At 33.9% G+C, this 25,187-nt stretch overlaps 1 long non-coding RNA gene across 1 annotated transcript; it reads left to right on the top strand.

The window, feature by feature from the left end:
• The first annotated feature begins 612 nt into the window (after nt 1-612).
• LOC147544149 (uncharacterized) lies at nt 613-3,743 on the top strand. The gene is made up of 3 exons (XR_015223882.1): nt 613-700; nt 991-1,114; nt 3,340-3,743. It is a non-coding gene; the product is annotated as an uncharacterized LOC147544149 (long non-coding RNA).
• The last annotated feature ends 21,444 nt before the right edge of the window (nt 3,744-25,187 follow it).

Here is a 25,187-nt window from a genome sequence, read left to right as displayed (position 1 = left end):
TACAAATTTGTGGGTGATGAAGAAGTAGTAGAACAAGAAGACTAAGTTTAGGGTTTATGGAAAAAAAATGAGTTAAACTGAAATTTCTAATTCTTGGAGGACTTGAGGGAAAAATAATAAATGATGTCCCTTTAAAAACTGTTGTCCATATAATTTTTTTAATTTTTCTAAGTGTCCACATAAAATAGTTGTCCATATAAAAAACTTGGTTGTCCATATATTGGCCACCCTAGTTTATGAAGTTCCAAATTATAAAGCAGCCATCTCATCTATCTCACAAGTAAAGTACTTCACAGAAGTCTCTAAGTTTATTGTGCTTATGGATTATAAAAAGAAAAATATTTGGATTGATTTTAAGTTTGAAATTTAGATTTAATAATTCAAAACTCTAGCGAATCTTAGGGGTTAAGCTAAGATTGTGATTCTATACGGAATTCAAATTTATAAATCCGTAGGATTTTAAAATTAACGTCAAAATTAATATCCGGGATTTAGTTCCCACAATTAACAAAGATAGGTGTTGTGGTTTACACGTGCGTAGTCTAGTTTTTTTATTAGAGTTGCCCTAAAACCTCTTTATAAATACTAGTTTATGAAGTTCCAAATTATAAAGCAGCCGTCTCATCTATCTCTCGACTACTTCACCAGACAATTCGACTATAAGCTTATTGCGTCTAATGGAAATAGAGACTGACCCTTGGTAAAGTATCCATTCTTTGATTTATTTTTAGTTTTACTCTAGTTATATCATCTTTGTTTTCAAAAATTGTATGGTCAATTGGTCATGAACTAGGAGTAAGATGACAAATGATACAAACACCAGTGATCATTACAGAATCAATTTCTTTTGAGAGATTATATATAAATTTAGTTGTTTCACTTTTTATATTCTGTAATAGACTAAGAAGAATTTTTTAGTCTTTTGTCTATTTTGAATGAGTCATCCAATAAATATACAAAATTAATTTAGTTTCTCCATTGTTGATCCAGCTTCAGGAAAACGTCTAGCCTTTAGACGTGTAAAGATTGGATCAATGATTTACCATAGTACTTACCAATTACCATTCAAAGGAGGAGAACATGCCTTTCAATTATTTCAATTCTTTGCCCCCAGGTTCAATGATTTTGATTAATTTGGTGAATCTTGAATTTCTCTTTGTGTTGTATCACTTTTACTATTTCTATTTGGTTGGTTGATCCAAGCATCTCTCGGTCCTAAGCATTTTCAATTTGCAATACTTGATTATAGGTCATACGGTAAAAGTTGGAAAGTTAATTCACAGTTGGCCCCCACTATTAACAGACACACACGTTTAGCCACCCATAGTTTGTTTAATGGACCTTTTAGCCTTTCAAGTAACTAAGGTATAGTCCGTGCTTCCGGCACGAATAATATTATAAAGACCAAGTTGGTTAAGAAAAGTTTAAATGTGGATTTGCGGTCTTTGAACATGATAGTTAACTTTCAATTCCACACATTCCCTTCAAAAATGAAATTTAAATAATCACAATACGGTGAGAAAAAAAACTAACACACAGAAACCATGAATACTTGTTTAGGTGTCGTAGCAAAGCCTATTGGTGTACATAATGTTGACCATCAAGCCCCAGACAACAATTTTCCTATAGTATTAAGATATTAGGAGATATAAATCAAATCAACTTATATACCAATTGAACTAAAGTATTTTAACAATAAATTACAAGGAGAATCGTAACAAATTTAAGAAAGAGATAAAATATTCCTTTACAAATGAAGGAGCGCATCCGCTACTAACCTTTTTTGGTTTATAATGGGCAAAGTATTTCCTTTACCTTTCAAAGATTTAACTTAATCAATTAAGAAAAAAGACATCAGAAAATAACACCACTAATATAAAATTTCAAGCGAAAACCAAAAAAATGAGGAAACTGTAAGCACGACTAGACCAGATTGAATGTATTAAATATAAAGCAATCAAATTTCAAAAAGCTAGAATTACGATATTAGCACGTCACAACTATACAACACAGATCCAACACAGATAGAATGCTAAAAGAATTAGAGAAAGTGGACTTTTGTTGTTAGCTCTTCGTTAAGTACCCTGACATGAGATTTGATAGGCTAAAATAACTAAAACTGTGTTTGGGAGGAGCTGCAATTGGATGAAAAGTGAAGAAAATATTATTATTTGGATAAAAAGAACATGACAAACTATGATAATAATGACATAATAGGGTTGTATCTGTGTTGTTGCCAAGTAGATTTAAGCGGCTCTATCCTTTTGTTTTAGGGTTAATTTCGTTTTGGCCCCTATATTGTGACCAACTCACCGTTTTGGCCCCCAATTGTGTCCGGCAGTTCGTTTTGGCCCCAATTTCCTGTTTGGCCCCAATATATTTTTGTAAGCTTCTCCATTCTACCCTTATGGAAATTTCGTAATTTAAATGTGTTTTCTTTCTCTTTGTCCACCTCACCAAGCAATTTCCACGTCACATTTGTCCACATAAGATCGCCGGAATATGTCGCCGGAATATGTCGCCGGCGACATCTTTTTCCGCCCCCTTTCACTCTATATCTTCTCTTTCTCTCTCTCTATATTCTCTTTCTTTTCCAACATAAGCAAGTTGATTATCATGAGGTCTAGGTTAAATCTTACCACCATATCTATACCTAAATTTCACCTTATAATTTTCTTATTTTCTTTTCTTCTCTCTTTACTCCAGGATTTGGGAAAATCCCAAATCCTAGATCTGGTTTGGGTTTCCAAACCAAATTCGTTGAAGGTTCGATAGAAACAAGGGGGTTTCATGGAAAACATCAGTTCCTATTGGGAAAAAATCAAGCAAGGAGTCGGGAACACCACTAACGAGATTGATGTGGCCGAGACCAGAAGTGGCGATACAGACGCCGACACGACCAGATGCACGAGCAAACATCCGGCGACTAGATGCACGAGCAAAAAATGGAGGTCGTCGGAAAAAGATGTCGTCGGAAAAAGATGTCGCCGGCGACATATTCCGGCGATCTTATGTGGACAAATGTGACGTGGAAATTGCTTGGTGAGGTAGACAAAGAGAAAGAAAACACATTTAAATTACGAAATTGCCATAAGGGTAGAATGGAGAAGCTTACAAAAATATGTTGGGGTCAAACAGGAAATTGGGGCCAACACGAACAGCCGGACACAATTGGGGGCTAAAACGGTGAGTTGGTCACAATATGGGGGCCAAAACGGAATTAACCCTTTGTTTTATTCTTTTCTTTTTCTTTGTGTGTTTGGTTTATTAAAGGCAATAATGATATTGGTTAGTTTCCGTCAACATGTTTTGATATTTGCATCTTTCTTACAAGAGAAGGTTGGGAACCTCATCCATAGATGGTGGATGCGGAAAGAGAATCACTAAGGCGAGGGACGTTACCTGGTCAGTACGACCCACCTTCTGTCAATTTGCTCCTTGGTCAAATTGTTCCTTATTCAACATATTTTTTTTCTATGCATCTTTCTCAAAACAACAGATAAACCGCCGAAGCACGACCAAATACTTGAGGTGCCTTCTTTACATCCTCAAAGGAGGAGATCTTTTCCCACATGTTGCCTACTTAAACACCATAAGATCACACCAAACGCAATTAACTTAGCTGTGACATTTTGAGTCCAAATACACAAATTACAAATTAACAACAATAACAAAGCATAAAATTAAATACGAATAAGTGAAAACACAGGCTCATACGACTACCATCGTGACCTAGTTCATTATAGAGAAGTTTTTCAAGGTGTAATAAAAAAAGTACGAACGACATGAGATTTGGCAAAGAGATCCTGATTGTAGAGTTTCGATTAAAATAAGAATCGATTCAAAATTTTCGAACGGTTGAAGAGGAAATGAAAACTTCAAGAAGATTCTCACAGTGATGTTGGAAAATCATAGTTTCAAGAACTAAACAACTAGAATGAAGATTCAGAAATGAACTTTGATCTATGAACATTACTGCATTAAGATGAAGAGTTATTAACCTAGTAAAACCAACTATAGTAGGAAATGAGAGCCAAGAATCAATTGATGAACTCAATTTTAAGGTAACTAGTGAAGTTAAATTGATAAGACAAATAGTGATTTTATTTATTTCGTAAGATTAAGATAAAGTTGTTCGACATTCTCAGTAATCGCAACATTGATCCAATTATTGATATGATAAACACTAATGTCAAAATAGATAACAGTAAATCTCGAGATGAGTATAGGTATGTGAAAAATGAGCTTGATTAACAAATGTATGAATCTTTGGTGTAGGGTAATGATTTTGGCATTTCGAAACAGCCACATGGAAAGTAGAGAATATTAACTTTGAGCCATAAATTTTTCCACCTTTTGGATAAAACAGATGTTTGAACAAAAGATTAGGTTGGTAAGGAAGATAGTATTAGCAGAAGAATTATTTTTGCAATATCATTGATATTTTTTTGGTGATTAACCACGATTTTAGAACTACATCAAACCATTATTTTTTTTGACAAAAACGTTATAATACAAGAAAGAAGATTATGTTTGTAAATTCAAACAAGAAAATAAACAATTGATTGTTTTATTTTCTTCTTAAAATCATAAAAATGGTCAACTTTCTTGCAATAAAACATTTTTTTTCGCAAGACAATCAGTGTTTTCAAGTAGTTCTTCAATCATGGTTAATAACTAAAAAAATATCAATGATTCTCGAGAAATAATTTTTTTGTTAATACCATCTCTCTTAGCAATCAAATGTGTTGTTCAAAAGTCTGTTTTTTTTTTCAATGGTAGAAAGTTTTATGGTTTAAAGTTAACTCTCTACTTTGCATATGGTTCTTTTAAATCCCAAAATCATTACCTGATGACAAAGGTTCATACATATTGTTAATCAACTTCTAATTTCACATACCTATCATCATCTTGAGATATTTATTCTTATTTATTTTGATATTAGAGCATCTCCAATGCAAGACTCAATCTTAAAATCTTAAGTGTCACCTAGGACTTTAAAGTTTTTTTTGAGAAAAAGCCTCTCCAATGCAAAATCAATTGAGATCTTAAGATGATGTGGAAGCATTAAGTTTTAAGATGTCTCAACTAGAAACTCTATTTTTGAGATCTCTTTTGAGAGTCTTAAGTGTCCTAGTCATCAAATTTAATTTTTGGACCAATAGAAAGTCTTTCTTTCTCAACCACTTTTCCCTATGTGTATCTATTAGAGTTTTTTAGAGTGTCGCATTGGAGAAGGACTTGAATTAGATACACTCAAGTTAGCCACATAGGAAAGAGAATCTCAATTGAGACTTAACACATAAGCCAAATAGAGTTTTTTTTAAGTTTTGCATTGGAGATGCTCTTAGTCCTCGTCTTGTCAAAACTGGATCAAAGTTGCGATTACCATGAATGTCAAAAAATTTTTATCTTAATCTTACCTCAATAAAAAGTCTTTGCCTTGTCAAGTTCACTTCACTAGTGACTTTGAAATTGAGTTCATGAATTGACTATTGGCTCAATTTCCTACCGTAGTTGGTTTCACTAGGTCAAAAACTCTCCATCTTAATTCAATAACATTCACATATCAAAGTTCATTTCTAAATCGTCTTTCTAGTAGACGAGTTGTTGAAAAGCTGATTTTCCAACAATGTAGTAGCTGAAGTTTGCATTTCCTCTACAACCGTTTGAAAGTTATGAACCGGTTCTTATCCTAACTGGAACTCTATAATGAGGATCTCCTTGCCAAATCCGGTGTCATTCGAGTCCATTGATTACACCTTGAGAACTTATTTGTAGATGACATGCCTTCTCTACCTATTGCATTTATGAGTACTCAACTAAAAAATTGCTTTGAAGTCAAATGGTGTTGAAGTTACATAATTTCATTTACATTTTTTATTTAGAGACACATATTAAGTGTTTTGTTTTAATGTCGTAAACAAAGCACACACTCTATGGAACTTCATTGTATCTTGCACAACATGTAGTAGAAAGAGGGAATAAAACTACAACTTTGTGTCTTGAAGGAGGTTGCACAACATCCATAATACTCAATTATTGTGTATTTTCTTATACATATCTCCTCTTTTTGCATTCCATTGCATAGAGCTTTCTTTTATTTTTAACCTATTGATAATGATCACTATCAAGGTGTAATTCAAGTGTAACTCAAATGAATGATAAGAGGTTGAAGATGGTGTTACCAAGGTTTAACTATTTTAATGAAAATGACTAAGAAATGGAAGTGACTATACTGAAATGGGTAACAACTCCTATAACAGATTCTTAACTAACAAACTTTGTTATAACAAATCGAGTGTCTTACCTCTCTCTCTCTCTATAACAGAATTTAAGAATCCTATGTAAGTTTGAGTGATTGTATTAATTGAACTAATCTTTTCTGATTAATGAAATAAATCTTTCTTTTCTAGTTTCTATCATGGCCTAAGAGCCTGGTGATTTTTTTCTTTCAATCTTCATCGAAATCACTTTCTCTCACTAGAAACTACAGATTACTTCATTGATCTATAATGGTGCCACATTTATCACATTTTGTTTCTTCTCCAAAATCTTTCATCACTTAATACTTCTATTGCTAATATTGCTAGCTTTGTCTCTGAGAAACTCGATGGTGCAAACTTCCTTATTTGGAAGGATCCATTCGAAGCTATATTAATTAATACCGATCTTTAGGGTTTTGTTGATAGATTTGTTGTGATTCTAGTCAAATCGATCATTGATAATAACATTGAGGTTCCAAATCCTCTATATCTTCAATGTCGAAAGACAAATAATTTTGTCAAATCATGTATGAAAGCAACTTTTACACATTCAATTTCTCCTGATGTGCTTGGTCTTTAGACTTTAAGAGAAATTTGTAGGTTTCTTGAGTTGAATTGTGTTGAAGAATATGAAGCTAAGATAGCTTCTCTTCGTGAGCAAATTCAGAATATCAAAAGAGGCGCTTCTACTACTACTGATTATCTTGGAAAAATCAAGGTACTTTCTGATTCTTTAATTATTGTCAATGAAAGATTATCTAATAAAGAATTGAGTAGAATTGTTCTCAAAGGTTTAGGAAATGAATTTAGGCCTTTTGTTATTGCCATTCATAATTGAGAATCATCTATATCTTTTGCTGAATTGCGAACTCGAATAATTCTTTACACAACTTCAAGAAGATGAAAGTACAACCTATTATGTAAAGAATCTTCCACCTAAATCTACATATAAACCTCATATTTCTAATAGAGCATCTCAATCCTATCAATCCTATCGAAACTCATATCAAAATGATCAAGGTAGATCAAATTCTCAATATCGGAAGGGAACATCTTCAAATAATCAAAATTAAGGAGATTCAGCTTCTGAATTTGTTTTACCACAGTTCCTTTGTGGCATTTGTAAGAAATGGGGTCACTTTGCTTCTAAATGTCGTTTTAGATATGCACCTGATGATACATTCAGAAGTCCTCCCCAAAGTAAAAACGAAAATAGCTCACAACCAATAGAGATATCCACAACATTTTAAACCAAACAGAGGTAATTTTGCTGGTATTCATCTCTATGAATGCATAGAAAAAAGTAAAGAAGGTAAAATTGGAAATGTTCCTCTTACTGATGAAGAATTGTATGAGTCAAATTTTGATTACAATTCAGTGGATTTTGCTGTTGAAGAAGCAAATATGGTAGTCATATTACATTCAAATGACACAGCTACTACTGAGGTTCATCATACTATCACTGAAAAGGTCTGGTTGGCTAATACTGGAGCTACCAGTCATATGACAAATGATCCCTCCACTATTTCAGAACAACAACATTATAGAGGGTCAGATTCTGTAATTATTGGCAATGATCTATCAATCCCATTGTTTCTACAGGTAATGCTCAACTTTATAATCTTTTTACTTTGATTTGTTCAATGTTTTGTATGTTCCTAAGCTAAAAAGTAACTTACTCTCTATAACTAAATTTGCACATTACACAATCAATGTTCAATGAAGTTTACTCCATGGGGTTATCTAATAAGAGATTTTTGGTCTGATGACACTTTCAATGAAGGCAAAGTGAGAAATCACTTATATCCTATTATATTTCGCATAAAAGAAGAAGATGATTCTCAACAGTTAGATGTCTCTAATGCTTTCTTGCATGGAGTTCTACAAGAAAATGACTTTGTGACTCAGCCTCAAGGTTTCATTGATCCTTTTTACCCTTCTTATGTTTGTCATTTACATAAGAGTCTCTACGGCCTTAAGCAAGCTCCTCGAGCATGGTTTTAGAGATTTTAGCATTTCGAAACAACCACATGGAAAGTAGATAATATTAACTTTGAGCCATAAATTTTTCCACCTTTTGGATAAAACAGATGTTTGAACAAAAGATTTGGTTGGTAAGGATAGTATTAGCAGTAGAATTATTTTCGCAAAATCATTTATATATTTTTTGTGATTAACCACGATTTAAGAACTACATAACCATTATTTTTTTTTGACAAAAACGTTATAATACAAGAAAGAAGATCATGTTTGTGAATTTAAACAAGAAAATAAACAATTCGTTGTTTTATTTTCTTCTTGAAATCAAAAAAATGGTCAACTTTCTTGCATTAAAACATTCTTTTTTCGCAAGAGAATCAGTGTTATCAAGTAAGTACTCAATCATGGTTAATAACCGAAAAAATATCAATGATTCTCTAGAAATAATTCTTTTGTTAATACCATCTCTCTTACCAATCAAATGTGTTGTTCAAACGTCTATTTTTTTTTCCAAACGTGGATGGTTTTATGGTTCAAAGTTAACTCTCTACTTTGCATATGGTTGGTTGTTTTGGAATCCCAAGATCATTACCTGATAACAAAGGTTCATATATTTTGTTAATCAACCTCTAATTTCACATACCCATCAACAAAGTTAGTTATAACAGATCGAGTGTCTTCCCTCTCTCTCTCTATAACTGAATTTAAGAATCTTATGTAATTTTGAGTGATTGTATTAATTGAACTAATCTTTTCTGATTAATGAAATAAATCTTTTTTTTTCTAGTTTCCATCATGGTATAAGAGCCTGGTGATTTTTTTCTTTCAATCTTCATCGAAATCACTTTCTCTCACTAGAAACTACAGATTACTTCATTGATCTATAATGGTGCCACATTCATCGCATTTTCTTTCTTCTCCAAATCTTTCATCTCTGAATACTTCTATTTCTAATATTGCTAGCTTTGTCTGAGAAACTCGATGGTGCAAACTTCCTTATTTGGAAGGATCAATTCAAAGCTATATTGATTAGTACTGATCTTTATGGTTTTGTTGATGGATTTGTTATGATTCCAGTCAAATCGATCATTGATAATAACATTGAGGTTCCAAATCCTCTATATCTTCAATGGCGAAAGACGGATAATTTTGTCAAATCATGTATGAAACCAACTTTTACACATTCAATTTCTTCTGATGTGCTTGATCTTCAGACTTCAAGAGAAATTTGGAGGTTTCTTGAGTTAAATTATGTTGAACAATATGAAGGTAAGATAGCTTCTCTCGTGAGCAAATTCAGAATATCAAAAGAGGCGATTCTACCATTACTTATTATCATCGAAAGATCAAAGTACTTTCTGATTCTTTAATTGTTGTTAATGAATGATTATCTGATAAAGAGTTGAGTACAATTGTTCTCAAAGGTTAAGAAAAGAATCTAGGGTTTTTGTTATTGCTATTCATAATCGAGAATTAGCTATATCTTTTGCTGAATTGCGAACTCGAACAGTTCATCATAAGCAATGGATGAAAACACAACTTCAAGAAGATGAAAGTACAACCTATTATGTGAAGAATCTTCCACCTAAATCTACATATAAACCTCATATTTCTAACAGACCGTCTCAATCCTATCAATCTTATCGAAACTCATATCAAAATGATTAGGGTAGATCAAATTCTCAACATCATAAGGGAACATTTTCAAATAATCAAAATTAAGGAGATTCATCTTCTGAATTTGATTTTACCGCTGTTCCTTATCGCATTTGTAGGAAAGGGGGTCACTTTGCTTCTAAATGTCGTTTTAGATATGCACCTGATGATACATTCAGAAGTCTCCAAAGTAAAACGAAAATAGCTCACAACCAAAGAGATATCCGTAGCATTTTAAACCATACAGAGGTAATTTTGCTAGTATTCATCTCTATGAAAGCATGGAAGAAAGTAAAGAAGATAAAATTAGAAATGGTCCTCCTACTGATGAAGAATTGTATCAGTCAAATTTTGATTACAATTCAGAGGATTTTGCTTTTGAAGAAGCAAATATGGTAGTCATATTACATTCAAATGACACAGCTAGTACTAAGGTTCATGATACTGTCACTGAAAAGGTCTGGTTGGCTAATACTAGAGCTACCAGTCATATGACAAATGGTCCCTCCACTATTTCGAATCAACAAGATTATAGAGGGTAAGATTCTGTAATGGTTGGCAATGATCTATCAATTCCCATTGTTGCTACAGGCAATGCTCAACTCTATAATCTTATTACTTTGATTTGTTCAATGTTTTGTATCTTCTTAAGCTAAAAAGGAACTTACTCTCTATATCTAAATTTACACATGACACAATCAATGTTCAATGAAGTTTACTCAATGGGGTTATCGAATAAGAGATCTTTGGTCTGATGACATTTTGAATGAAGGCACAGTGAGAAATCACTTAAATCCTATTATATTTGGCATAAAAGAAGAAGATGATCCTCAACAAAGTTATATGGTTTCTTTAGTTGCACCTTTCTCAATATGGCATACTAGATTGGGTCATACTTCTGATACCGTTATTCATATACTCTCAAGGAACAAGTTGATTCATGTTCAAAACAAACCAACTAAGAGGCTATGTTATTCTTGTTCTTTAGCCAAAAGTAAACTTCTTCCTTTTCCTATATCTGAAAGCTATACTGAATCACCTATGTACTTAGTACATTGTGATATTTTGGGCCCTTCTCCTCAACTAAGTCTCATAGGTACAAGTACTTTATTTTGTGTTTAGATGCTTTCAGTAGATTTTTATGGATTTATCCTCTGAAGTTTAAGTCAGATAGCCTGAAATATTTCAAGATCTTTAAAACTACAAATGAGAATCTATTCTCCACATCCACTAAGTATTTTTCAAAGCGATGACCTTTTTAATTGTCTAAAGGAGATTTCAAAGAATATTTGGATCGATGTGGTATTTTATTCAGGAGTTCTTGTCTTTATACTCCTCGGCAAAATTTAAGAGCTGAGTGGAGGAATAGGCAAATTACTGTAATGGGTAATTCTCTATTATCTCAGTCGAGTTCTCCCAAGTGTTATTGGTTTGAGGCTTTTTCAGCAGCTGTATTCACCATAAATAGGCTTCCCACCAGACTTCTTCATAGAAAATCTCCATATGAGGTACTTTTTCACGAACCTCATGACTACTCTCTCTTAAAAACTTTCGGATGCTTGTGTTATCCTCACTTAGGTGCTGTTAGGCAATAAACTTAGTCCAAAATCATCTAAATGTGCTTTCATTGGCTATAGTTCATCTCACAAGGGATATAAATGCTTAGATTTGCTATCCAAAAGATATATATGTCTAGGAATGTTGTATTTGAGGAAACAACATTTCCTTTTGCTGATTCAAGTCTGTCTTCTAATACTCCTAAAAATACACCAATTGTACTTCAATTGCCAATTACACCCATAGCTCCATATACATCTGATGATTCTATAAATGAGCACTCACCCCAGCTCAGCACATCCTTCAATGAGCCACCTGCTGTTGCACCAAATCACGGAATGAAAACAAGACTGAGAAATGGTATCTTAAAAGCAAAATGTGTTCCTTACTACATTTCTCACTTCAGCATTAGACATCCTTTATCTCAAACATTTCTTACCTTGTTACAACATCATAAGGAACCTGCTACCTTCAAAGAAGCTTCTACTAATCCAAAACGGATAAAGGCTATGGAAGAAGAGTTCACAGCTCTGAAAAAGAATGGTACATGGTCTCTTGTTCCATTTGATACATCTATGAACACACTCTCTACATCAAGGAGAGTTCACAAAATTTCATCATTATAAGTCTTTATGTTGATGATCTAGTTTTTACTTGAAATAGCTTGAAGATGTTAGATGATTTTAAATTGTCTATGATAAATGAGTTTGAGATGACAGATTTGGGGAAAATGCATCACTTTCTTGGTATAGAAGTTCATCAATCTAATAAAGGAATTTTTATTTCACAAGAAAGGTATGCAAAAGAAATATTAAAAAAATTCAGAATGGAAGATGCAAATCCAGTTTCAAGTCCGTGTATTTTAGGTTTGAAGTTAAGCAAAGAGGGGGAAGGAAAAATTGTTGATTCCACCATGATCCGAAGTTTGGTTGGAAATTTGATGTATTTGACTGCTACAAGACTAGATATTATGTTAGCGGTAAGTTTCGTTAGTAGATTTATAGAAAAACCATATTCTACTCACTGGGAGGCAGCAAAAAGAATTTTACGATATGTGAAAGGTACAATTGACTAGGGCATTTTTTATGAAGCAAATCTTTCCGTTAATCTTGTTGGCTATGCAGATAGTGATTTGGCAGGAAGTTTGGATGATAGCAAAAGTACTTCAGGTTATGTTTTTAGCCTTGGTAGAGGCCCAATATCATGGTGTTCAAAGAAACAACCCGTTGTTTCTCTGTCTACAAACGAATATGAATCTATAGCTGCAGCTTTGGCGAGATGTGAAATTGTCTAGTTACGAGGTCTTTTGGAAAGTCTAAAGAATGAACAAGTTGTTCCAACAACATTGTTTTGTGATAATAATTCAACTATTGGTGTCACTAAGGATCCAGTACTTCATGGAAGAACGAAGCATATTCGTATCAAATATCATTTTCTATGGGAGCTTGTTAATGATAAAATTATTAAGGTCAAGTATTGCATGACGAATGATCAATTGGCAGATGTGTTCACAAAGCCTTTGAGTGGAGAAGCTTTCAAGAGAAATATTGCAAGTACGGGAGTTACAAGAAAATTTAGTTTATGGGAGGCATTGATGGATATTAAACCAAATTAAATTGGAATCAATTGCTTTTAGTTGAAGATAATGGTGGAAGATGAAACAAGAGAAGTTTTATGTTTTTATTGTGCACTAAATTAAAATATTGAAGTCATAGTATTATTATATTAGTAGTTACTTATGTTATGGTATTTAGAAAGTCAAGAGTTTTTTGCATTTACTTTTAAGTAATTTAGTATTAACTTGGGCATCTATAAATATCCAAGTTTGTAGTTTATTTCAAGCAAGAAGTGAGAAAGAAAGTTAATAGAGTAAAGAGTTTTAGCCATCACCTTCTTCTCTTGTCTAGTTTTATTTCCAACAGAGTCCTTTCACATCTTCTGCCTTAAGGATGCTCTCACGAGATTCTTTTTTTTTGAAAATCTTGTTGTTCCTTTCCTTCTGAATATAATAAATGATGGCTTTTTGGATCATGTTCCATATATCTCTTATTTTCTATTTCTAAGACGGATTTATAATAATTTTTCATTTACAAGCTAATGGAATTATTTAAAGTAAATTACCTTAACACTTGAAGTCAACTCATACCATATTACTACGTGCTTTAGTGTGTTGAGTTGGTAGTGGTGCTACCACTCGAGATGTTTTTTTTATTGAGATTACCACTCAAGATGTTGAGACTGCTAATTTAAATCCCGTTTTCTTCCTCTCGATGTAGGGAGTGGAACCTGCAAGGAACTCTGAACCCTCTCTGAGGCTCAAGATAATCAAATTTTACTTGTAGTTAAATAATTGAGTCTTGAGTGAACCCAAGTTTATGGTGGTGTGACTAACTCTCCCTGTGTTTGGTTGCTCGTGTCTTCTTCGAGGTGAGTACATTGCCTTTTACAGGCTTGCTTCAATGATTGATGATAGGCGGTGTTGATGAGGCAGCTGAGATCCATCATGTTGTATTGAAACTACTATTTCGTAGTTGTAAGATATTAAGACTCCTCTTTGGGATTATCCCTTATATTTGATATAGGCAAGTTCCCTTCTTCAAGGATATTTAGTCAATCGTGTTTCCGATCTTGTAGATTTTGTAGGAGAAGTTTCCTCCTTGCAGGATTCTTGTAGCCCAATTTTAATAAATATATAAGATCCTTGCCGGTTGGGATCTTTGATAGGATTCGAGATTAAGCTGATAAAGCATTACACACGCTTCTACCCCGCATATTTCGGGATTAAAGTATCTGCATGGACCCCTTTGTCTTCTCTTAAATTTGAGGGAAGACCTGGTTGTATTTGAGTCCGAACATGGTTTAGGCACCTAGGACAATCATATTGCCCCCTCCTTATGGGTTTGACTAACAAACCTCTTTCGGACTTAACCCCCCGTTACTTGACATGGGCAAACCCTTTGGGTTTTTGTTCTTTTTTTTGACTTATTGACCCCAGTCAACTGATGAGTATTTTTTTGACTAGTCAACTGTATTATCCCAATTGTAGATGATTGAAAGGTGTTCTAGAAGATGTTGTTTTGACGCCTTTAATTCACCCTTTCAACATTGCTTGGTGCATGTAATTAATACCTTAAAACTTCAGCGACAAGCAAGAATAACACCGAGATAATGGATCTCCCAGGTGTATATACCTTTAGAGCGTTAAATTTTATGTAAATTCAATTTAATGAGTAGATTAATTTTAGTAATTAAGTAGTTAGTGTGTCAATTTAGTGGTAACTTGATAGAGTTAATGGGTAAGTTAGTGGAAAACATGTGAGGATTTGCATCCACATATCTAAGATTCGCATATATACCCAGATACCATTTTCTCCATAATTTGATAGACTAATCCTACCATTGGCTTTCTCTAGGTCTGCTTTAAATAGGAGTCCTCTGCTTCCTTCCATCATTCCTTCTTGAGTATATGAGTTTGTTCGGCACTAGTATCCCGCCTAAAATTTGCCTCTCTGCTACAAAAATGCTCCCTGGAATTAGGAGATTAACTCATTAAGTACTTTGGACGATCAATTAGCCAAGATTTTGGTGCCTATCAGAATAATGAACTTTTTTCTAATCTCCAATCCAGATTAGTTGTATCGAAAAACTCCATAATCATGTACATCACATCTCATCTCATCTCATAACGTCCTAGCCATGAAGTTTTGGTCAGGTTTGGCGAGAGGTTTTTGAATGTTTCTTTTTGGGTTTTAATTAGGGTCGTTCAATCTGAAGCTCGCGTTTTTGATCCATACTCAGCCCATCCAAATTTTTATTTTTGTCCTAAGTTCGACACCTCTGGGTTGGACTTGTTACCAAGTTAATAGGTTTCCACCTTTGAGGTCGTAAGTTCGAGACATGGTAATATTGAAAATGTCTCCTTAACATACGCTGACAATTACTAAAAAACAAAAATAAGTACTTATAGCATTTCTCGTTCTCGAATGTCTCCTTCCACTCCTAGCAAAAGAAGGGATTATCATAGGCGATTTAACACCATCAATAGACCTGAGAGAGATCAAACCAAAAGGGTAATATTGAAAATGGCTAAAATTGAGATTATGCTCACTACAAGGGATTCAAAAGGGACGGAAAGCAGAAAAATAAGAAGAAGAAAATGAGCAAAGAAAAAGGCAAACAAATTGCCAAGACCAAGGATGCTCAGTCTGATTCCAAGTGTTTTTATTGCGATGGCACTGGCCATTGGAAGAGAAACTGTCCCGAATTCTTGGAAGACAAAAAGAACGGAACCGTGGTTTTAGCTCAAGGTACGAATGTTATGAGTTAATTTAATTAAATACATTCCCTTTAAGGTATTAGATACCTAAAAACTCTTTTCATTATGAATGACAGGAGCAAGTGGGAGTTGAGTATTTATTGAAGAAGGAGATGAACCTGTCAAAAGCTAAGAAAGCAAGAGTTGTTGAAAAAGCTCAGGAAGGGTCATGGACTCCATAGGCATTACTTTAATTAGTTTTAGTTTTATTTTTTTTCGAACATCAACTCTGTAGTGAGATTATGGAAATAAATAAAGTATTTTATGATGTTCTTAAAGGTGCCTATTTAACTTTTAAACAACAGTACCAAACGATTCCACTTAGTTATATTCTAATATGGTCAAATAAATTTGGTAGAACATGGATGAAGCTAAAGTTGTTTGATCACGTATCTCTCAACGATAGTTAGTCATGGTTCAAACTCAGAAATTTGACAGGATCTCTTGTGACAAAACAGAGGTCAATTACTCATTGAAACTTATGTTAGACATAAGATTGTGATTAATCTGACTAGAATAGACTAAATACTAGATTGTAGGAAAAGGTTTAGAAACTGAACCTAAATCGAGTAATGAATCAAACCGACTTAAGATTATGATGGAGATCATGAGTCCTAAGTCATATAGTCTTAAAAAAAAATGTCTGATACAAATCTGCCGACCCACTAAAACCTAGAATCGCTATAGTGAATAAATGAATTCCATACAAGTATGGATTTTAGAAGAAATTCTAAAACCAATCTTTTATTCGAAGTTTAAAAACTTTTAGACATAGGTTCTTCGAAAGAAGAAAAACGTGGTTTTCTCGCAAATCATCAAAACACAATTGGATTGTTGCTCTCGATGGTGTCTTACTTAAAAAAGGGTTTTTCAAGAAAGACAAGTGGGAGGAAAGTATCCGACTCAAGATTCGAATCGAGCAACTTATAGGAGTAAAGAAGTTACTCGCTATGTTAGGAGTAAGGAGTTACTCGCCAGGAAACTTCTTAAGGAGTTAAGAAGGTCTCTCGAAATTAGCTCAAAAACCCCGAATGAGTCCTCAGAAGACTCACACAAACTGTAGCAGAACCACTCTGAAATTGGGCAGAGAGTCGAAAGAGATAAGAGTAAGAGTGGGTTTCCAACATTCGTAAAGAAATTCAAAGAGTTCAATTTCTTAGCAGAATGTTAGTCTTGTTCGACAAGAAGGTACGTGGGAGTGAAACTAGTTTGTTTCAAGTCCTGTATGTAGGGACATACTGGGATTGAGAAAAACATTGGGAATGTCAAAACAGTTAGGGAACTGACTCAATAAGACACTAGACGAGGGTGAATTAATTCGGGCATCGAAGTCTAAAGCAATAGATCAAAGAGATAATAAGACTCGTTCAAAAAGGATTTTTTGAAGAGATCTAAATAGAATTGCTCTTAAAGAGAGATTCTACCCATCTCGCATGGAATACTTCCAAGCAAAGATTCAGAATTTGGAAATTTTGATGAACAAAAGCAAACATGAGAGAAATAATTATGTCTAAGACATAAGATCGATCATGGAGATGATCGATGTTTACCCGCACATCTGAGAAATACTTAGAGTATAAAGATGTCGTCACCTATAAATATCCGACAGCGGCCTAGGGTGCTGGGAGCATCTAGGATTAATTCTCTGAAATCAAACGTTGAAGAAAGTCATAAAAGCAATCTTCCGAAAATAAAGATAAGAATCTTTTAGGAAGGACAACCAGATGAAAAGGGTCTTCATGCTAGGAGTCGTTGCTAACTGTACCAGATAAGAAAGTGAAATTAAAACTAAGAAAGTACTAGTTTCAGTTTAAGAAACAGATATTATCGTAAAAGCTGATGAAGGTGTTTTTCAGCATGATAATAATGAGCGAAGTGAAAACGTAACTGGATTAAAATCCACATGTAAACTGTCACCTTAGAACGAACATGGAAGATGTACGGATCTAAGGAATTAGGATCAAGGTAGAGATTCCTAAGAGACTTGTGAAATTGAGAACGTAAAGGAGTTTATGCGGGTGCTCAAATTTTACAAACTCTTGTTATCCGAAATAAACTTAGTTTATTTCGTCATCTAAATTTTGGTTTAGAATTTAGACGACAATCCAAAATAATGGAGTGTTCCAAGTAGGTTTATTAGATGCGTGATCTAATAAAAGAAACCCTGCTAAGTGAACATGGAAGCGTTCCATTATGCTATCCCTAGTCCAGGTCATTGTTTGGACAACAATGACTTAAGAAGACTAGCATGAGTGATTGACAAGATAGCACTGTTTCTTGGGCTATGGGAATAGGAGTATTCAAGTCAACTTCAGGGGTGTATAGATGATACACTGGAAACCTCAAAAGTGAGAGTACTTCAAGAGTTGAAGTTATGAAACGTCATAACTCTCATTTAAGCAAATTGAAGAGATTCCTCAAAACATGAGTACTCGCTCAGTTTATGTAAGGAATGTCGAACTTTGGTACCACCAAACGTCCTGCCGTAAAAAGAGGTTATAAAAGTGGTTACTGGGTGGGACAGGATAGACATGAAATTTAGTGGGAGTACAAGAATGGAATATGTATTCCTGGGTAGAATCAGGATAAAGTATCTCCGGCCACTTGATGAGTGGCAACTGGAAAATGCATGGCCATGCTCAAATGGATTAAGAGTTAATCATTTGATTTGACAGTTTTTTCTCGGGATCAGGAAAGTCTGATTAGTATGATGTATCAGATGAGATATGAAAAGACATGGGAATCGAGTATTGCACTTGTTCTAAGTACAAGTGGGGGATTTAAGGATATATTCCCTCGGTCTGAAGGAATGGTATCGTTCCGAAGGAATGTCCTTCGACCAAGATGTCAATGCGTACGATTTGGCGAATAGGATCTTGATGACCTTACTCGGACGATCATCTAATTCGGTCGAATTAGGGATTGTAATGCTTAGCTAGAAGCCGCTTACGATCGTTAGATCACTTCAAAAATCCGCGGCTAAGATAGACCGGACCCTACAAGGGTTACACATACGAGTGATGGTTTAAACGGAGAGAATTGACTAGTGGGAGATTGGCAAATAGGTAGATTGGATCCATTATTGGAAAGTCCAATTAGTTCGGAGGAGTCCGAACACACACACACACACACACACACATCCGGGACTGAGAGGGAGGGTCGGGAAGGCTTTGAGGGGGCCGGCCATGTGATGGCCGACCTAAGCAAGGGGCCGGCCATCTCATGGCCGGTTAGAACTTAAGTGGGCCGGCCAAGTAAGCCCCATAAAAGGGCTACGTTGGCCGGCCACACTAAAAGGAACCCTAAAAGGGTATTTTGATAAATACTTTCTAATTAGTTCTTTATGAATCCCATTTTGGGTCAGACTCTTATAATGGGGATTCTATATAAGTACCAAATTAGACAACCTAAAGGCCAAGCCAACTGAAAAGCAATTCAGTGTGTATTTTCTCAGAGAAAGAGAGGGAGAGTTGTCTGAGAGAGAGAAAGAGAGTTTCTTTTAATTATCTAGTCAAGAAGAAGAAGTTCTTCATCTCAACCTTCAAGAAGGTCCTAGCTGACTCGAAGGAGGGAGTTCAAGTCATACACTCGGTGACTCAAGTATAGGAGCTACACTTGGGGCTCTTATCTTCTAAATACTGGTCGAGATTTAGTTCGTGGGAAAGCGATTAAGGTAATCATCTTTCCGATTCTAGTTCATTGATATCTTCATGCATAGATCCTGGACAACCTAGTGTTAGTCATATGATAATTGAGATTCCGCTTAGAACATTAGGTAGTATCATATTCCTATAGATAGGTATGAACCCGACACTCTTCATAACTAATAGGATCACAATCCATGAGAAAACAACACAAGTTCAATTCTTCTTCATTATCCGCGACTTCATAAATCTCTCTCAAACTTGTAGTTTTCTTTGGTCTTTCATTAAAAATTTCCCCCGATGACGAGGATGATGGAGATGAGGATGATGGTGTTTGTGGGTCTCTTTGAAATTCTCTTCGTGGTACATCTTCTTCCTCGGGGGTGATAGCGGTTCAGGACATTGGGGGACATTCGGAGACAAAATGTTCCGTCGATATTTCAAGACATTTTTAATGAAAGACGATTGGTAGACATTTATTATTTTAATATTATCATTGTCTAAACATATGAAAATAATATATTTGTACTAATATTTCAAGAATATATTTTTAGACTTTTGTGGACAACTGTGGATATCTGAGGACATTGATGATAATTGGTGGACATTTATTATTTTAATATTATCATTATTGTATAATCATATGAAATAATATATTTGTACTACTATTTTAAAAATATATTTTTTGACTTTTGTAGACATCTGTGGATATCTGAGGACATTGATGGATAATTGGTAGACATTTATTATTCTAATATTATCATTATTGTTTAATCATATGAAATAATATATTTGTACTACTATTTCAAAATATATTTTTCGACTTTCGTAGACATCCGTGAATATCTGTGGACATTGATAGACATTTAGTTGATATTTATTATTGTAATAATATTATTGTCTTATCATGTAAAACAAAAAAAATATAATTAAAATTTTAAATATATATTTTTTCGACTTTTGTAGACATTTGCGGACATTGATAGACAATTGGTAAGTATTTACTATTTAATATAGTATAATAATATATTAATATAATAAGAATATAATATAATATAATAATGATAATGATAATAATATAATATAATAATGTAATAATATAGTAATATAATAATAAAATAATATTATAATTGTTAATAATAATAATAATATAATAATATAGTAATATAATAATAAGATCATATTATAATAATAATATAATAATATTGTAATATAATATTATAATAATAATATAATAATAATACAATAATATAGTAATGTAATAATAAGATAATATTATAATAATATAATAACAGTAATATGATAATAATATCATTATTATTATAATAGAGTATTATAATAATTAATATTTTTATATATTATATATTATTTATTATATATTATTTAATCTAATTTGATAATAATAATAATTTTTATTATATTCCTTACTGAAATGTCCTCAAGTGTCTTCCATATCTTGAGAAAATGTCAAATATGAGGTTGTATCATATTTGACATTTTCTTACAAGATCCCGAAAATTTCACAAACCATAGATCTCAAAATGTTCAAAATTTGAAATGATAAACTAATGTGGCTCTGATACCATTTGTTGGAGATTAAGAAGATACACCAACTATAACATAAACAATCTAACACAATATACTCAAACTAATTAACCTTCCAATCTCAAATCTTCATCAAACATAAACACTAATGTTGTTTTCATTAGCAAAAGAAACACATTCATAACTAGATAATAGTCTTAGATACATACCCATAGATTTCTTCCATTTTCTTCATTAACAATCTTCTCTCAAGAACAAATTTTCTACTTTCTCTCTCTAGATTGTTTTAGATCATCAAAAATAAAAGAAGCTCTTTATTTCTATATTTTTACTAACTAATGGAGCCCTATTTTTTGGGCTTCTTTTACTACCACTAGTTTACTCAAGCCCAAACTTCATCATACTCCATATTGGCCCAAACCAAAATTTGGTTTAAAGCCCATTTTTTTAACATATTTTTCAATTAATCCACAGATTTAGCTGAGACACAGATCTGTCATATCCGAAAACTTTTTCATCAATTATGGAATTATAAAATGGAAATCGAACATCGAAGAACTGAAGCACAAGATAGAATGAGATATAAGATAGTGTTACGTCAATAAGCAATCCTGCAGAGAGAGAGAGGAAGAGTTTCAATCATCAGTCAAACAAGAGAAGAACAGATCCATTACGATTTACGAGTAATTTGACCTTTATCATCTTAAAAGCTTATATCTTGCAGCCATTGTTATCGACAAAAGCTTTGACACATGCAAATTGAAAGAGAAGAAACTTTTTTAGAAGAAAACATTTCGTTGTTAAGTTAGGGCAAGCTTTTTTCAGGATCATCTCGCACTCTTTCTCTCTCTAGAGTTTTAGGTCTGAACTTATCTTAAAGAAAGACGCTTATTCTTCTTATTAAGGATTATACTGAATAAGCATCGGATACTTTCTTTTTGCAGGCGGACTACGCAGATGAGCAAGAGAGGGAGAGACTTCTCATCAGACATTTTATTTTGACTTTACAAGAACTGCAAAAAGCTAGCCTCCATCTACAAAAAGTTAGGGTTGACTACCTTCACTAAATACAGTTTTGCCAGACACCCCCAAACAACTAAAAGATGAGAAGAGAAGCAATAACAAGCTAAGAGTTTACCAGCAGACAGAAATTGAATTGGAGAACAATCTCTCCTACCAGCAACAACAACAACACACCATTCATTATGTAGCGCCACAAATCCCAAATCTCAAGCTAACCGCCTTGATATCGAAGATTGAGACCTTCAAACTGGATCCATGAGCAACGCTTACAATGAATACACAATCAATACCTGAAAAATAAAATAGCTAGGTTAAAATCCAACTGCAGTAGATTTCCACAAACCTAATTCTCGGGTAGGCAAGTTCAATCCCCAATCAATGAGGCATTGCATTCATATTCATTATTGACATTATCTGAAATTCAACAGTGAGTACTAACATAATGTATCAGATTTACCCAATCCCTCTCGAAACTAATAATTTATGTCCATTGATTAATTATTAGGTTTTCAGGTTCTCGTATTCTAATCCAATAATAACCCTAATAATACAACGATGTTTCCTCTTTTCCAGCAGATATAAAATATCATGTCTTTATTTAAGGTAAACCTTTATAGCACCAAACTTGACATGTACGTCGACAAACACATTATGTCAAAAGACACAATCAACAAACCTCGTTCGGATATCTCACACTAATGCACAGCAAAAATTGGCTCTTATCAAGAATTACAAACAATATCACCAAACAATTCAAGCCAACAACACATGACAACTCAGAAGGGATGATGCTCATAGTATATTCTCACGTGGATCGCAACCTCAAACAAGCAAATAACAATAATAGTTAACAAACATAGACTCACTAATAGAAGGTACCTAGGAGATACATTGCCTAAAGAACAGGAACCATGTGAATTATCTCAATAAATTCGTCCATTGATGACTGTCTTGACACTTTACACAAAAACTATCATAACTCCTCACTCGGAACTCCGATTAACGCACCGTTTGAAGCATCAGAAAGTAGATGAAAATACTTTTCTAGAAATAGCATATACACACGCAAACTCATCACCTATCAATACCAGATTCAATTTTAAACTAGACCAAGATAAAATAGAGACTGTTGTGACACCTTGTACGAAAACAATCATAACTCCTCACTCGAAACTCGGTTAATGAATCGTTTGAAATACTAGAAAGTAGACGAAGAGACCTTTCTAGTCATATATGAATCACGCCGAGATTCAACATATATCAATACCAGATTCAATTTTAATATAGACCGACATACATTAGAGACTATTATGACACCTTGTACGAAAACTATTGTAACTCCTTACTCGGAACTCCGATTAATAACCCGTTTAAACTACAAGAAAGTAGAACGAACTAAAATTTCCAACCATATAAGAATTACACCGAGATTTATCATCTATCAATACTAGATTCAAGGTTAATATAGACCGAAATACTGGCCTCTATAAATGTTTTATTGAATTCAAGATAAAACTAATGTCTAAACCATTTAATCATTCTTTAATGTGATTAACAATACTAAATCCATCATGGAATAAATTGAAAAAGCGTATATAAAAATTAGGAGATAGGAAATCTACTTCTTTTCGCCCTAGATGACTTCAAGACCACAATCATGCCTTGCTCTCTCTGAGAGAACTCTATCTCTACCTCTTTTCTTCTTTATTCATCCTTCCTTCACTAAGGAGTGGCTGCACTATATCTCTCTTCTATATGTTTTCTTCAAAAGTGAAGAAGATTAGGGTTTTTAAACCCACTAGTATTTCATCTAAACTGAACAGACCTAGACTTTTGTTATTTCCAACCAATTTGATATATAAAGAAAAAGTTTAAAAAAAACATAGCGGTTACAATCTTCCACCCTAAAGGAGGATTTCGTCCTCGAAGTCAAACATACCACAATTACAAACAATATGCAATCCACTAACAAATGCTAGATCATATATGTTCTACAAAGATAACAAATAAACACAACATAAGACCCTCCGTATTTGGAGGTTTAAACCAACAACATTCACAAGCTCGCTAAAACAAATTATAATTCACACATGATCAGACTCGATACAAGTGAGTCACAAAAGATGTACAAAATCTTGGTCACAAAAGCAAACTCATGTGACATCAAAGCTTCCAAAACAACGTCTCTTAAACAAATCTATTATATGATCCTAGAGAACTATACATTTCGGTTTCCCTTTCGATGGGTTATAACCAATTTCGAAGTCCACTATTCGGCATGATTTGACCTTCGTGTTTGCATCGACTTAAAACTCTCAATAAACAAGGGATACCTCCCAAAAGGAGAACCCGTCTAACACGAGAACTTCATATATGAGTAGGAGGCGAGCCAACCTCTTGTTGGTAAATAACTTCTCAAACTAGAAGTATGTGGTCCACAAGAATGAACTTGTGTTTGCATCGATCACCATGCTGAGTAAACACCAAATCGAATGGAATATCCTTGTCACAATTAATCTCCGAAGTCCACTAGTCGGCCTGATTTGGCCCCCGTGTTTGCATCGACTTAAACCTCTCAATAGACAAGGGACCTACCAAAAAGGAAATCCGTGCAACACGAGTACTTCACATATGAAGAGGAGGTGCGCCAACTTCTGATTGGTAAATTACTTCTCAAACAAGAAGTATGTGGTCCACAGGAATTAACTTGTGTTTGCATCGATCGCCATGTCGAGCCAACCACCAAATCGCAATGGAATATCCTCATCCATACTAGAACTCAAGATCATGGTCCACTAGGTTGTCTAATATTACATCAACACACCTGTGTTTGCATTGTTCTACGTGTCGAGCCAACCAGTCTTAGTTCAATCAATTAGTAGAACTCAAGATCATGGTCTACTAGGTTGTTTAATATCACACCAACACACATGTGGTTACATCGATCCACGTGTCGAGCCAACCATTGTAAGTTTTGATTTATCACCATTTCATAACAACCAATTTTGTAGTCCACAGGATAGCCTAACTATGTATTAGTTAACCCGTGTTTGCATCAACTTTCTCGTCGAGCCAACCACTAGTTATTAATCATTGTGGTCCACTAAGTAGTTTAATGTCACGTTGATAGACCTGTGTTTGCATCGACTTTGACGTCGAGCCAACTGTTAGTAGTTGATGATTAAACAATCAGATGCTTCA

Source organism: Eschscholzia californica, unplaced genomic scaffold (genome assembly GCF_041429995.1).
Source record: "Eschscholzia californica isolate CP2 unplaced genomic scaffold, dmEscCali1.0.p SCAF_4, whole genome shotgun sequence".
In the NCBI taxonomy this organism is placed as follows: domain Eukaryota; kingdom Viridiplantae; phylum Streptophyta; class Magnoliopsida; order Ranunculales; family Papaveraceae; genus Eschscholzia; species Eschscholzia californica.
Note: the sequence above shows the minus strand (reverse complement) of the source record. Positions and strands in the feature narration are given on the sequence as shown.